Source organism: Syngnathoides biaculeatus, chromosome 8, assembly GCF_019802595.1.
Source record: "Syngnathoides biaculeatus isolate LvHL_M chromosome 8, ASM1980259v1, whole genome shotgun sequence".
NCBI classification, from domain to species: domain Eukaryota; kingdom Metazoa; phylum Chordata; class Actinopteri; order Syngnathiformes; family Syngnathidae; genus Syngnathoides; species Syngnathoides biaculeatus.
The window spans coordinates 14,505,523-14,521,692 of record NC_084647.1 but is presented as its reverse complement, the minus strand read 5'-3'; the positions used below and the strand labels follow the sequence as shown (position 1 = coordinate 14,521,692).

Here is a 16,170-nt window from a genome sequence, read left to right as displayed (position 1 = left end):
TAGCCAAGAACCTTGTCTCGTGTTACGGACTGCCTTAAACTGAGACGTGTGCTGTCAAATTTAAACATGTACCTCACCTCGCCATCAGGTGACCAACTTGTAAGCAAGCCAGTGAGATAAAGACTTTAAAAAGTAACCTTTAAAATGTAGCCATATAGGGTACAAAATAATTTCACAATTATAGAATTTTCAAGCCAGGTGTGTGCATGTGTGTGTGTGTGTGTGTGTGTATGCGTGAGTGCATGTGGAGGCAAGCAGCACTTCAGTCTGTCATCTCAATCTGATGTCTATCACCCACGGCTGTCTGGCTAAGGTTATCTCGCCAGTGGACCACCCCTGCTGAAGGAAAAACGAGTGCACCACAGGAGTGTATTATGTCCTTTGCCACTCACTCATGTCTTTGCTTTATCTGTCATCCATCAGGATTCATTAAAAGGTCCTGTATTTTGGACATATAGACCTCCAAGTAATGACTCTCTAAATGAGTTATTTAGTATAAAAGTGTCCTTGACGTCTTGGTTTTGTCATACGAGTGTCCGGAAAAGGCCTTTCCGAAAGCTACTTCTGTTTGACCCGATTTTGTATCCGCTTTCTCCATATTTGGCTATGACTGCCTTCTTTCCTCTAATTGGTTGCTTCCATGTAGAAGAGTCACTCGTGAGAGCACGTGTGTTTGTTAAGGTGACAGTGCTGGCTTGGGACCGGAAAAGGGAAGGAAGAGAACTTTGTTAGAGATGCAGATAAGCCTTGGAAATTCAAATTACGTGAAATTTCAGGCCCCTCGGCGGGAAAACTTCTGGAACTCAGAAATGCGTGGGAGATTTTAATTCATAGGGACCATAGAGACAATATCACATCCCAGATACTAGAGAAACAGTACAACACAGTATGATATTCATTTGCTCCTCCGATTGTTTGGTTGTACCTAATGAGTCAGTCCTTATCGCTTGTTCCTTCTAACTAACAGTCTGCCTCCCAAAAACTGGAGAAACTGTCAATGAAACACACGGATAGCGCAGTACACACTTCGCTTAACCGCTTATTTAATTGACGAAGCCTCGAAAAATGTTCATCTTAAAATCTAAAAAGTGGAAGAGGTCTGCTTATAAAAAACACACAAAATGGTTTATCGCGGTTTAAAGCTGCCCTGACCTGGCAAACAAAGAACAAAAAAAAAGGAAGAAGAAAAAAACCCAAAGACTTAGTGAGCAGCTGTGTTTGGGAGTAAACATCAGTTGGCGAATAAGTACAGAAATCTTAAAACTGAGTCAGGAAAAATGACCTCCACCGCAGTTTGCAATACAAACAGCTTCAAGCTGAGCCGGTAATCCCTCCCCCTTGAATTTGAGGATCTGTTGCTTCAGCTCTACTCTCTCTCTCTCTCTCTCTTTCTTACCCCCTCCTCCCACCCGATGTTAAGGGTGTGTGTAGGATATTTAGCAGGCATCACAGCGGTGAGCCTACCATTATTCTGTATCCACCTCTCACTCCCACCACCTTTTTCATCGTGTCAAACAACAGCTTGTGCGTGGCTGTCTTCGGATGAATCAGGCGGAACACGCTGACTGCTAAAACGATATCTGATGATTACGGAGCAGTGTGCCGCCAAGGCCAGTTGCCAAGGATATGAGAGAAACAATAACGTCAACAAACACTGACTGCAGCCAAGTAGAAGATCCAGAATGTAATCCCTATAAACATTAAAAAATAGATAATGAAAAATACATGTAACATGATTCACTTCAATGTCTATACGAAAAAATAAATATGAACGGAGAGCGTCATCCATGCGCAAAGTTGACATTCGACATCCAAGTGGTCGCCATATCGGCTGCATCCCCTGTCCATGACGTCACCCGGACATTCGCCAATGAAAACACGCTGCGGCCCCTACTATGGGAACGAATGAACACGCCCCTTCTGACACGGAAGCTCTTTTCAAAGAAGAGAACATCTCACAACCGAGACCGGGGCAATATTACCCTATCGTTTCGAGCCTTATTTAGATGATATGCGGACCACGGGCAAACCGCATGCAGCCAAACCACCTCCCTGCCCGATCCAGCTCCGCGCGACGGTGATAAAAACAACGCTGCCCGCGAGCAACGACAACACCGCAGCCAAACCGCCTCCCCGTCCGATCCACCGCCGCAGTGCCCGGCGCCGCGATGAGCCACCCCGCTGGCACCGCGTCTTCCGATCACGGCTTCGGCCGGGATGGCACATCGACACATTTAGCACCCCTGATTTACGGATTACGCCCCCCCCCCAACTATTGTTTTTTTTTTTTTCCTCGTAGCTGTATACACACCTACCTGTCATTTGGAACCCACGAAGCTCTCGTCCTTTGCACCTGTGCAATCCATTTTTCATGACGAACCGGGTCTTTTTGAAAAGTATGAAGAATTAATCCATCATTCGAAATGTTCGAGCAATATCAAGCAATAAAACGAGCCAGCATTTTGGCTAAAACGAAGGAACAACAAGCTACCTTCCAGCAGGTAAAACTAATGGTAAAAAAACGAGTCCGCTTGAGTGCGCTACTGCTCTGTACGTCACTTCCTGGTTCTTCTCGAAAACAAATCCCTCAAGAGGATTTTCATGGCGGGAGTTACAAAAAAGCTAGTCAAAATCATATTTTGTGGTGAAAAAACGGACGGGTCCATACCGGCTGCCTTTTTTCATTAATAACAGTAAAAATCGTGGATTTCATGACAGTGAACTTTTTAGAGTTAACTGCCGCTGGATTGAAGAGGGAGAGGTGACATACATTGCACCCGACCCTCAGAGTAATCCCCTCCAAATCAGCCCCTGACTAATGTTTTGTAACGCTGGTATTGTCTTTGACTAAAAAAGTTGTCAACCAATGAGTCGCAACAAATATGATATACCTGACAAAAGTCAGCATGAGTGCATGAAATGGGATGTTCCTCTCCAACAGAGATGATAAAGTATTGAACAAATAAACCTTTGCACTTTTAGACAATGGGTCAATTCAAGAAAAAAACGACGTCTTTGCTCAATATGTTCTCAAGAAGAGTATGCCAGTTATAAATATGTAATAATTACATTTTTTTCTTGTATGACTGGTTAAAATGACAAACTAAAAGGGAACAATTGGTTTCTGAAAAGGGAACAAAATGTAACAATTGGTTGCTGAAAAGAGAACAATCGGACAAAGTAACAGCATCTTTCTATTATTATTATTTGTACTCGGGGAGTACAATACAAACAAAACTGAGGTTTACTAACATTCTGGAATGGGTTGACTTCGACGTTAGAGGTGCCATTGTTGTATCTGCCATCATTCTTGTTTCGCAATTGACGGAGTCACAAAAACAGTCTTGGATCTTGGCACTAAATTAACCCATCACAACTTTGTGTGAATTGTCAATTGTCATATCTGTTTTTGTTTGTGTGTCTTTGTTAACAGCGTACTTTCTGATTCATAGAGTACAGTATGACTCATTTTAACAGATTTTTCAAAATGTGAGACCTCACGAATACGTGTACGTACTGTATACTTAGCGCTATAGTGTTTGCTGTACTCAAGATACACAACACACGACACACAATGTTCTCTCCGCCAACAATTACGAGTCTCCGCCCCAAACCAAATTTATGCTGCAGTGCCAAGACCGAGCTCTGACGTGCAGCACCGTGCAACAGGGCATCCAAACGACCAGGAAATACTAAGAAAAGTTGTTCCTTTTCACAGTCTGTGACTTATAAGGATTAGCAATTTGAAATATTGAACTTTTTTCAGAATTATTTTTGATTTATGATTGCTGTATTGGCTCTGACTGTCGCTCCAGATCATGGAGGAAAAATGTCACACCTCTGGATGATTAGCGATATTCAACAATTAGGTCTTCACTGAATGTAATCGCACGTCACGGGGGAAAAAAAAATTAAATTTGGCCTGATCGTTGGTACACGTGTAATCAACTTATGATGCGAGGATCAATTTAGCTGCACTTTGCGGTAAAAACTGTATTGTGACTATATTATATATAATTTATTGAATTTTCTGCACTATAAGGCGCACCTAAAAAGCCTTTCATTTTCTGGTGCGCCTTATAATCTGGTGCGCCTTATATATGGATCAATATTGAGCCTTTAGTGCAGCTACGATGCATAACGTAACCCCAGCCTCTACTGTCGCGTCTATTCTATGCACCTTATAATGTGTTGCGCCATATATGTTAAAAAAAAGTTTTAAAATAGGCCATTCATTGAAGGTGCTCCCGATAATGCCTTATAGTGCGGAAAATACGGTAAGTCAAATAATTTCTCAATAGAACAGAAAAATTGGACTCGGCCACAGTTATTATAATCAGTAGACATAAGTAGCCTCAAAAACTAGTATCATATATTACCTACATACAGCATTGTGGTATTTCTTATTTTGGGCTAATGTTATAACCGCTTATAACATTTTAACAATAAATTATGATACAGTGTTGAGAATTCAGTGAAAAATATGCTTCAAGCAAGTGAACAGTTTTTATGCAAAAACTGCCTGTTACGAAGAAATTCAATATTTCAGAATCAGAGCGAGCATATATGACCTTGATTTGAGATATTTAATCTTGGTCAGATCTATGTTTTTCAAGTATTGTTTACCTTTACCTTTCACACGTTTGCATTATTGGAAACAATCTAATACTTCATAACGGCATTCATTTCAGTTTACAATATTCGTTTGCGGTGAATGCATGGAGATGGAAAGGAAATCATTCCCTTTGCCCTGTTGCCCAAAAGATGGAGTGCATGAAAGCTGAGTCACAAATTGCAAAGTATGCTACAAATTTTACAGGCTGACTGCACAGGGCTGGTATGCAGGCCTGCTGTGGCTAGTTAGCCGCGCTGGCCTAAGCTGCGCGCTGCTAAGTACTAACTGGGCCGGTCTCGGAGAGGCTCTGTTCTCTGCGATAATAAGGATGAATGGGGAGCAGCTGTTTGGGGTGTAGAGTGAAGCGTACGAAGCCGACTTTAGAAAAGAATGTGGTTGAAATTAATGGGCGAGGAACATGCCCAAGGCCATGTACAAAAGAGAGGGGGGGGGGGGGGGGGACGCTTGCTACATGGGAGCTGCATCACTGGCGTATTGTAGAAAACGCAGGTGTAAAAAGAAATCCTGGTCTGCATCTGTAGGGGCAAGCTTTAGTCATTCGGTTCTCCTGAGACGCCTCTGTGGACGCTGCACAGATCACGCTACAGCAGCAGTAACATGACGTATTGCGTTCGAGTGTGGAGTCACTGCTCGAGTTGTCACAGAGGGTTTTGATGGCACTCGGTGATAATGGGATCGCCTATTCTCCCTTCAAAGGTAATCTGACCTTTTTATATAATACTCCAAATCCCACAGGCTACCTCCCCCCCCCCCCCCCCCCCCCAATCGCTTTCATTCTATTTCCCGCACTATCTCGGTTTAGAGATCAGCCTCGTGCCTGCCTATGTGACCACTGTCTCGTACCACAGGAGCGGTTTGGGGCTTTGAGGTAGCAGGGAAGGAGGCGACTGAAGGGAAAGAAAGAAATGCAAGCAAGAAAGAAAGAGGGAGGGAGGGAGGGAGGGATGAGTTTCGCATCCATGCAAACACAGCTCTACACATTCCTCAGGGGCTGTACATCCTGTTCGCTCAACCCCTTCCAACCTCCAAGGCTTACACATCACACCGCACGTACGCACGTATCAAACCCTCCGCCCAAATCTGTACCCAATCTTCCTTTGGCATACTTCCTTTGACCGACTTTTTTTCTCCTTTCCTCTCTGTCCAGTGCTAGGGTGCTTTTCATTTTGGCCATGCTGAACTCATTCTTTCCAATGAGCTACATCAGCACATTTGAAAAACAAAAGTTGTAATTCTCTGAAAACGATTGCAAAAAAATGTGGATTTCTGAGAATAGTCATAATACGTGAAAATCTCGTAATTTCGCGATCATTATATGGTAATATTAGGGAGAAAGTTTGTAATTTTTTTTTAAGAATAAGGTCACGGGGATTAGAGTCGTAGTTTTCAGAATAAAGTTCTACTGTTACGAGAAGAAGCCCACATTCCATCTATCCAATTTGTTCCGCTTATCCGAGGCAGTAGCAATAACTTTAGCAGGGAAGCCCTGACTTTCCACTTCCTAGCCACTTCATCGAGCTCTTCCAAGGGGATCCCGAGGTGTTTCCAGGCCACCTGGGAGACAGTCTCTCTAGTATATCCTTGGTCCACCCGGTGGATGACACCTCACCTGGGAAGCATCCAAGAGGGATCCTAATCAGATACCTGAGCCACCTCATTTGGGTCCTCTCTATGTCGAAGAGTACCAGCTCTACTCTGAGACCCTCTCGGGTGACCGACCGTCTCACCCTACTTCTAAGGGAGTGCACCCTGCAGAGGGAACTCATTTAACTGCTTGTATCTAGGATCTTGTTCTAGGGTACGATATGGTAGGATATAGATTGACGGGTAAATTGAGAGCTTCACCCTTCGGATTAGCTCCTTCTTCACCACAACAGACTGATACAAAGTCTACATTACTCCAAGTCCTGCTCCGATCTGCCTGTTGATCTCCTGTTCCATTCTTCCCTCGCTCCTGAACAAGATCCCAAGATACTTGAACTCCTCCACTCGGGGCAGGATTTCATCCCCGAGCTGGTTAGGGCAGTCCGCCCTTTTCCAACTGAGGACCATGGTCTCAGATTTGTAGGTGATTTTCCATCCCAACCGCTTTACACTCCTCCATTAAACTTTCCAGTGAGAGTTGATGATCACGCCAACAGATCCACACCATCTGAAAATTCTGAGGATGGCTTCGAAGCTTTCTCCCCACCGACTCGCAACCTCCAATATCAAACGACGAAGCTAGTCGTGGACTTCACTGTAGCTTTTAACTACTGTAGTCTTGTGCATCACTTTTAACTGTAATGGCTTCTGCTTTCTGCCGAGTTAGCTGCATTCTTTCCAGGGCACACATGGCCGACTGTGGCAAACAGGTTGAGAAATTGAGTAATGAAGTGACAGTGAGGTAGAAAGAAGGTTAGAGGATTTCTTCTAAAGTCCAATTTCATGGCAAATTTTAACACACTAAGACAGACAAAAACCTACTACATTCTGTCAAAAAATTTTCACACATTACATATTACCAGCCATGTCTTCCCAGAAGCGTGGAAACTGTTCTGGCTACACAGGGGAAGATTGAAGTATCCAGCACACAAAGATTTCTTGAGAGTGAAACACAACCACAAGTGAGTGTGATACACCAATGCCCACATATTTTCCTTCTGCTTCCCACAGAATGACCTTATCACAACAGCCATCATATCTTACGGGAAGGGACTCAACTTTGGTTCAAATCCCTCAAATTAATATTCTGAAATAATGTCCAACCTCTTATTATTCATCAATACTTGCACTTTTGTAGTGTAAAAACATTACAAAAACATTTCTGTACGATGGAGTAAACATACTAAAACTGCAATAATACACATTGCGAAATAAAGTAGGTGTGTCAGAAGAATTTAAGGTGGAGGCGGAACTGCATCAGGGATCCGGTCTGAGCCCCTTCCTGTTTGCAGTGGTAATGGATAGGCTGACAGATGAGGTTAGACTGGAATCCCCTTGGACCATGATGTTCGCAGATGATATTGTGATCCGCAGTGAAAGCAGGGAGCAGGCGGAGGAACAATTGGAAAGATGGAGACATGCACTGGAAAGGAGAGGAATGAAGATTAGCCGAAGTAAAACAGAATATATGTGTGTGAATGAGAGGGGCGGAGGAAGAAGAGTGAAGGTCCAGGGAGAAGAGATGGCGAGGGTGGACGACTTCAAATACTTGGGGTCAACAATCCAGAGCAATGGTGAATGTGGTAAGGAAGGGAAGAAACTGGTCCAAGCGGGGCGGAACAGCTGGCGGAAGGTGTCTGGTGTTCTATGTGACAGAAGAGTCTCCGCTAGGACGAAGGGCAAAGTTTATAAAACAGTGGCGAGGCCGGCCAAGATGTACGGATTAGAGACGGAGGCAATGAAGAGACAACAGGAAGCAGAACTGGAGGTGGCAGAAATGAAGATGTTAAGGTTCTCGCTCGGAGTGAGCAGGTTGGATAGGATTAGAAACGAGCTCATTAGAGGCACAGCCAAAGTTGGATGCTTTAGAGACAAGGTTATAGTAAGCAGACTTTGATGGTTTGGACGTGTCCAGAGGCGAGAGAGTGAGTATATTGGTAGAAGGGTGCTGAGGGTGGAGGTGGCAGGCAAAAGAGCGAGAGGAAGACCAAAGAAAAGGTTGATGGATGTGGTGAGGGAGGACATAAAGACTGTGGGTGTTAGAGAGGAAGATGCATGAGATAGACTTAGATGGATAAAGATGACACGCCGTGGCGACCCCTCACAGGACAAGCCGAAAGGAAAAGAAGCTAAATAAATACCTCTTACTGTCAATCAAAATAGAGTGTTTTTGTCTTTGTAAATGCATAGTTTGGCTTCAGGTTTTGTATTAAATTGCGCAAGTGAACCTAATGTTGTGGTTGGGGGGTATATTTAGACTTGAATATAAAGGTATCTTCTACATAGCCAAGAAAAAAGCGTCAGTTTACCCGTTTCTCCTGCTCTCCTGACTGAGTTGAGCAGCGAGGGAGAGGATCATGATGTTTTAACATGTGCTTGTTAAGCCTCAATTATTGAGTCAGGATCCACAGCGCTGCAGCACGACTGACCTTTTCAACTCGGCACAGACAAGCTGGGTTTGCATGCACACTGGCATACATGCGCTTGCGTGCACGCACGCTCCATATGGCACAATTAACCTTTTGAACTTCACGCAGACACACAGTCTGAGGGGCGCACACATGAACATACACACACGCACATGCTTGGATTTAAACCTGCAACGCTGTGCGCTTACGCTAAAGACTCCCAAATAAATCCTGGATTGAAAGCATCCTTAAAACGCCACGACACACACGCTTTGATGGGTGAGAGCGGAAACGATGGGATTCTCGTTTAAAAAAAAAAAGAACAGCTGCAACCATGGGAGGGCCAAAAAATAAAAAAAAAATAAAAAAAAAATTAATTGCCTCTGGAGGTGGATATTTCAAAGATGAATAGCATTTCATCATCAACAAAGAGGACACGTTGTCAAATTAGACAGTGGGACTCCAACTCATTATGTTGCAGATTAGCTGAACGACAAAGACATTAAAATCTTGTCCAATTTTTATGGCAGTTATTTGATTATGGTAATTGAAGAAATGCAGATAAAACCATCTTGTGGATTTTACTGAGTGATTAAAGCCTTTGATCCTCGACACCTCAGCCAAAATTCTGGCTCCCACACATTGGCTGGTGCCCATGTGCCACACAGCTGTGCACAACCAAACTGATTTCTAATACTCCTGATCTCAAATGGTCATGTGAACATGGCACAACTGTTCTAAAAATCAATCTCTCATCTTCTCATCGCTAATGTATAATTACCATGCACACGTCCAAAGGTGTCAGGGACAACATAGTAGACCTGCAAAAGGGTTATCTTACAAAAATAACAAAATGGCTTACAAAACCATCTGGAAAAAACAAATACCGTAATTTCCGGCCTATGAGCCGCAAATTTTTTGACACCCTGCGGATTATGCGGTGATGCGGCTATTTTATTCTAACGGCCGCAAGGGGGCACTCTAGCAGAAAAGGTAAGAGACCGGTGGAATGCATGTGCCGAGGAAGTGACTTTTCCCGGCCCGGCCCTGTTAGCGCTGCGCTAGCGTGTTACTGCCGTGTTTCAGTGATTTTTACCAGTATCTTTTTCTTTTTAACCTTCCCTGTTAACGCATTGCACTAGAGTTAGCGCGGCGCTAGTGTTAGTGCGGCGTTACTGTTAGTGTGGCGGCGTTAGCGTTAGCGTGGCAGCGCTAGCGTTAAACTCTCTGTGTACTGTTTTTCTTTGTAAATATCTCGTGTTTCAATGTGGCTTTCAATATGGGCACTTGTGTCTTTTGCACAGCTGTGCGGCGTATGTATGTACCAAATGGTATTTCCTTTCACAAATGTACTGGGTGAGGCTTATAACCAGGTGCGCTCTGTAGGCCGGGAATTATGGTAATCAGATCTGAGTAGATTCCAAGATACAGAAAATGACCATCAATTCCTCACAGTCTGGGTGTGGCCATGCAATATCGTGCCTTGTGGAGTGACAATGATTCCAGAAAGGTAAGGGAGCTGCCTCAAACCACATGGCAGGAACTTCTTCATGATCGTCTGAAAGCAACTAGGACCTCAGTCATCAGAAACGAAAAACACTTGGTGACGCATTTCGCTGTAATGGACTGAATGAAGTATTATAGTGCCCCCAAGCTCCCCCCAAGTTTAGGAAGGCACGTTCAAGCCTACCTTGAGTTTGCCGGTGAACATCTAAATGTCTAAGAGAAGGTTTGGGGAAAAGTGGTGTCATGAGATGAAACCAAAGTTGAGGTATTTGGCATTAATTCGTCTCCCCGTGATTGGAGGATGACCCAGAGAACATCGCACGTAGTTAAGTATGGAAGCGGATGCATGATATTTTGGGGCTGGTTTTCCGCAACAAAGTACAGGAGGACCTCACTGCATTGAGGGTCCAAATGCCCTGGCAGGGTATGTACTGTTAACTCTTGGATGACGACCTTTCCTCCATAAAAGCACTGCGTCCGGGCCATGGCTCTGCCTGTGAAGAAGCACAATAAGTTAGAGTTGCTCAGTCAAACTCCAGACCTCAACCCAAGAGCAAACCTGTGGATGCAGCCGAAGTTGAAGTTTCCAAGTCCCACCCAAGAAAGGATTTAGAGAGTTTCTTTAAATACAACTGGGTCAAAATTCCTCCTGAGCTGTGTGCAAACCTCCCGAATAACTTCAAGAAATCTATTAGTGCTCTGCTGACTATATAATTATCATGCTCCACCCACCTACTGTAGCTTAAAAGACATTAAAGCTGATCCCGACTCTCAGCTTGTTTGTTTTTAAATGACTATCCTACATGTTACACCATATTTAGTGTTCCAGTGGTCTTACGTTCCAGAATAACATCACCGGGACATTATCCCACAAACAATCTCGTCGTGGGTTTATTTGACTAACTCCGCAGTGCAGAGCAGTCCTCTAAACACATTACTTCAATTTGATTAGAATCTTTCCGCCTGTTGGGCTCCTAGTAGGTCTGCTCCTCAAGTCTCTTTGTCACTCATGCTGCTCCCCCCACCCCATCCTCCACATCTAAGGCTCCTGCCAGACCCACGTCCCGTGAACCCCAATTATCGAAACAGGAGATGACAGCAGGGCCCGGTGGAGCAGAGAGGTGACGGTGAGAGGAGGCATGTACACTGCGGACGAATTAGACGGGCTCGCACTTGTATCTGCTCAGATAAACAAGACTGAGACGGAACTAGCGACCGGTTGGAGTTCTCAAGTGCGGCACAGTGGATGAACCGGAAGGAAGTGTCAATCCGGTTCAGCTTAGCTTCCATTTAGATGTAGCTGGGGACAAAAGGAAGACAAGCTTTTTTTTAAACGAACACAATTTGGCAAGGATTTTCAAACTTTTTTGGTCCGAGGACCCGTTAGAGTGAAGAATTTTTTCCAGGGATCTTCTCGTCCTTGTGGTGTTTTCAGTAAATCTCCTTACACGCGACTCCTAGGAACCGTTTTCATTAGTGCTAAAATGGCACAATGTCTTCTGAAAAAAATTGTACCAGCTTGCAGTGTTAGTTTTTTGATGAAACTGATTCATTTAACTGAGATTATTTCCTGCGGGATGAATTGTTTCCAAATCCAATCCACCCTGAACAGAGTATATACGGCCTTGGAGATTCTGTGTACTTTTGTTTAATAACCCGACGTTCCGATACTTTGTCCGCAATGCGCTTGTCTGTTCGTTGCAAGGTGTCAAGTTGCACCTGTTTGGAAATTAAAAAACAGCTGACTGGAGGGAACAACTGGATGCCCAAGTGCTCAATTTCCGATGGTTTCCTTTATCGCACTTAAAGGATGTATTAAGAGAGCACGGGGCAAAATGAGAACATTAAAAAAAAAAAAGATGTGTTGGAGATAATTAGGGACGTTCTAAATTGAGGATGTCCAAACAGTAAAAAGCGTTCGATGGGCAGAGCGGAGAGCTTCCCGGCCGGCTCTTGTACTCGCGCAAAATGAGGCTCACGCTTTGCCCCGTGAGACTCCTCTCCGTGCTCGTGCATAATGGTGCCGAAAGCTGAGCCCCAGGGTGGGTCTCGAAGGTCACGATCTCTATGTCGCTCGAGGAGGTCCCTCAAAGTTCACGGCACAAGCCTGACCGTACTTGGCTGGTGCTTCTCTTAAAGGCTTAGAAGCTGAAAATTGAAATTATAGAGAGGGAAGGGGGAAGAGAAAGAAAGGGGAAAAAAAACAGCATCTGGAATGTTCATTGGATGCAGCTGGGCATTGTTGAAGCAATGTGGACCTGGGCTCGGCTGGTGTGTGTGTGTGTGTGTGTGTGTGTGAATTATGGATTTGTGTGCGCAAAGAGGAAATAGACATTGGGACCATTTCATTGCATTTGGGACAGCCTAATAATGTGTGGGCACTTGTGTCACTGATATTCTAGGAATACTGTACGGTGGAATGTCCCTAATTTTGTAACTGCATGCACAGAGTCCAGTTCAGGGAACGAGTACCTCTAAAGGGGCAACTCGGGAACCTCTACAGGACCTGACCGTTCAGAGATTCTGGGTTTGAATTGGACCAAAGGCCCTCCTGTTTTGAGTTTGCATATTCTCTTTGCGCTCGCACGACTTTCCGCGGGGTATTCGAGTTTCCTCCCACATTCCAAAAACGTGCATGTTAAGTTCATTAAAGAGTAAGACCCGAAACTCTTCAGAGGTGTGAATGTGAGTCATTGTTTGCATTCATGTGCCCTGCAATTGAAAACTAGTTCAGTCTTGGGTCAGCTAGCTAGATACCAACCCACCCATGACAAAATAAGGAATAGAAAATTAATGAAAAGATCAAATTTTCCACTTTTGGGCTAACCCTGAACAAAGTACTACAGAGCGCTAGATGCTTCCATGTTAGCAAACTGTAGCCCCACCGCAAATTTCCCCTTTCATAGCCAAGTTTGTTGAGAAAGTTATTTTTAATAAACTCAACAATGTCTTGAATTTAAATGGACTTTTTGACAAATTTCAAACAGGTTTCAGAACGCATCACAGTCCAGAATGTGCTCTTAGAAAATTGCTAAATGATATAAGTATGAATACTGACTCGGGAAAGGTGTCAATTTTTTATTTTTTTGCATCTAATGCGGCTTATGATAATGTAGATCTTAAAAAATTGCTGAACAGGTTGGAAACATGGGTAGGACTAAATGGAACGGTCTTTAAACGGTTCAAGTCCTACCTAGAGGAAAGGGGTTACTTTGTAACCATTGGAGGTGCTCAATCTCAACCAATGGCAATGACTAATGGGGGTCCCTCAAGGGTCAGTTCTTGGACCCCTCCTGTTCAGCCTGTATGTTACCCTTGGGTCAAAATTTCTAAAACTTTAATTTTGACTATCTATGCCAATGACAGTTATATGTAGCAGAGTGTCTCAAGCAGAAAAAATAACTGGATGAGCCAAAACGTTCTTCAACTAAACCAGAACAAAACTGAGATAATTGTTTTTGGCAATAAAGAAAAGATGATTTCTGTCACGAAATACCTGGGCTTTAAAAAAAACAAAGACTAAGTCCAAAACCTTCACGTTCTGATGGACCTGATTTTCAGAGTCATATTAAATCAAATACTAAACCTTCCTTTTACTATCTGAAGAACTAGAGTGAAGGGTGCATGTGTCGAGCAAACCAGGAGAAGCTCATCCATGTTTTTATCTCAAGAAGACTTGACTATTGTAATGGTCTTCTGACTGGATTCCCCCAAAAGAGTATTAAACAGCTCATTGAGAATGCTGCAGAGCCGGTTCTGACCAGAACAAATAGGTCAGAGCATATCACTTTTGCTCAGTTGCATAGTTTGTATGACACAGCAGTGAATTTCCTCTCAGGTGTGAAGCAGATGGTCAATCTGTGAAGTCACAAGGTAGTAACTGCCAACATCGGTATTCCAATTGGGTCGGTGGGAGTCTTTTCTCCAGTCTGTAATCACTAGAAGTGTTTTTCATTCTCATTTCTAGGAAAACAGGAATCATGGAATCATTTAGTAGATTGGAGACTGTGACAAGTGGAGGCGCTGAGTGAGATCAAAATGAATTCTGAATCCACGTGGAATTATTTGGATAAGGAGCGTCCACTCGCTTAAGAGGAGAATGACACAACGGCAGATGTCGGAATCACACTTTGGGTAGAAATATTCAGACATCTGGACGGCAGCAACTGAACATGGAAAACAATTTAGAGCTCACTGATGTTTCTGAGTGCCTGGCGTACAATGTCTGTTCCAGTGTATCCCAAAGTTTATGGATGGGGTTGAGGTCTCCGCTCAATTCCATTTCTTTTACAATAACCTCATCCTTTACCTCACTTTATGCACCAGGACCAACACTTCTCAGAAATTTCAAGTTGAAGCAAGCTCAAATCAGAACCAAAACTAGATATCTATCTATGCCGACCACGTATAGTAACGGGTAGAAAATAATCATTTTCTTCTGCTAGTTAGCCTCTGGATCCACATGCTGCAATTGATAAAACGGAATGAAAACTTTGTGGTCCATCCAAAAATTTGCTGTTATAAAGAACTCAAACAATTTCAAAAAAGCCACATTTTATTTGAATATTAATTCAATCCTAGCATTAGCACTAATAAGACTAACAGGGTTGGTCATAATAACAAATGCTAATGCTCACGAGTGCAGCACTGTGACGCAGCTGTAGAGCGTTGGCCTCAAAGTTCTGAGGACCTGGGTTGAAATCCCGGCCCCGCTTGAGCCTAGCTTGCACGTTCTCCCCGTGCCTGCGTGGGTTTTCTCCAGGCACTCCGGTTTCCTCCCACATCCCAAAAACATGCAACATTAATTGGGCATTCTAAATTGCACCTAGGTGTGGTTGTGAGTGCGACTGCTGTCTGTCTCCATGTGTCCAGCGATTGGCCAGTTCGGGGTGTACCCTGCCTCCTGCCTGGTGATAGTCGGAATAGCCTCCAGCACTCCCGCGACCCTTATGAGGATAAGCGGCTCAGAAAATGGATGGATGAATGGATAATGCTCATGGGTACAAGTTAGCTGTGTTAGCTGCTATACGAACTGTTCAAGAAATTGTTAGGATTTCAAAAAAAGAAACCATTTGGATCAGTGTTTTTGTTTTTTTTTAAACGGGGTTACATTGGTTTGAGAGACACAACTCCATTAAGGCTAAAAATATTCCAAACAGTCTGGGGAAAAAAACAGAAGAGCGGACTTACATGAGGTTTCCCTACGGTCAGAGGAATTCACTGGCATTTCTGCCGAGTTACGCATGGCTTTATGCGCAATGGTGAGTTGAATTGTTCAGTTTTGACGCTTCCATGGCTTCGTTAGAAAGTCTGTCATCATACACAGAGTGGGTTTGGTGCTTGTCAATCACTCGTTGCGAAGTTTTGGTGCTTTCCTTTAAATTCGCCTTTCTTTTTGCAGGCAACCTGTGACACCTCTGTTGCCACATCGTTGTCTCGCTTACCCATTCCAAAGAAACTCATCAGTGAATGTGTTCATAATTGTTTGTGGTTCATTTTACGAGGGCTATTTTAGATTTGCTAATGCAAAAAAAAAAAAAAAAAAGACGAGTCAAGTGCGGATATTGGGCCTGGGCGGAAAAGGTTGTCTTTCAAAATAAGACACTCGGAAGAAAAAAAAAAACTATTTATTATTCATTCAGGTTAGCACAAATTTTACAATTGAAAAATCCTACGGACACCAACAAAAGTAAACGTCACGAAAAATGGATCGATTAATTCCTGTATGTACTTCCTGCCATCTCAAAGAAGATGATTTTTTTTGTTCTGTCTGTCATTGTGCCTCACTGGCATAAATAGATGAATAAAGATTCATTATTTCTTGAAAACAAATGGTTTTTTTTCAGCAATGACATAAAATTGGAGAACTTCCCACGGCACACTGATTGGGAATCACTAATCTCCGGCAGTGATTCCCAAACTTTATTGAGCTATGGCGCATAACTTTCTTTTGAAAAATGTCACAGCACACCAACA

At 43.5% G+C, this 16,170-nt stretch overlaps 1 long non-coding RNA gene across 1 annotated transcript in view; it reads right to left on the bottom strand.

The window, feature by feature from the left end:
- Positions 1–15,863, bottom strand: part of LOC133505145 (uncharacterized) — a 106,009-nt gene extending 90,146 nt beyond the window's left edge. Inside the window, exon 1 of the long non-coding RNA XR_009796158.1 lies at positions 15,385–15,863. This is a non-coding gene — a long non-coding RNA (uncharacterized LOC133505145). The remainder of the gene's footprint in view (positions 1–15,384) is intronic.
- Positions 15,864–16,170: the final 307 nt, after the last annotated feature.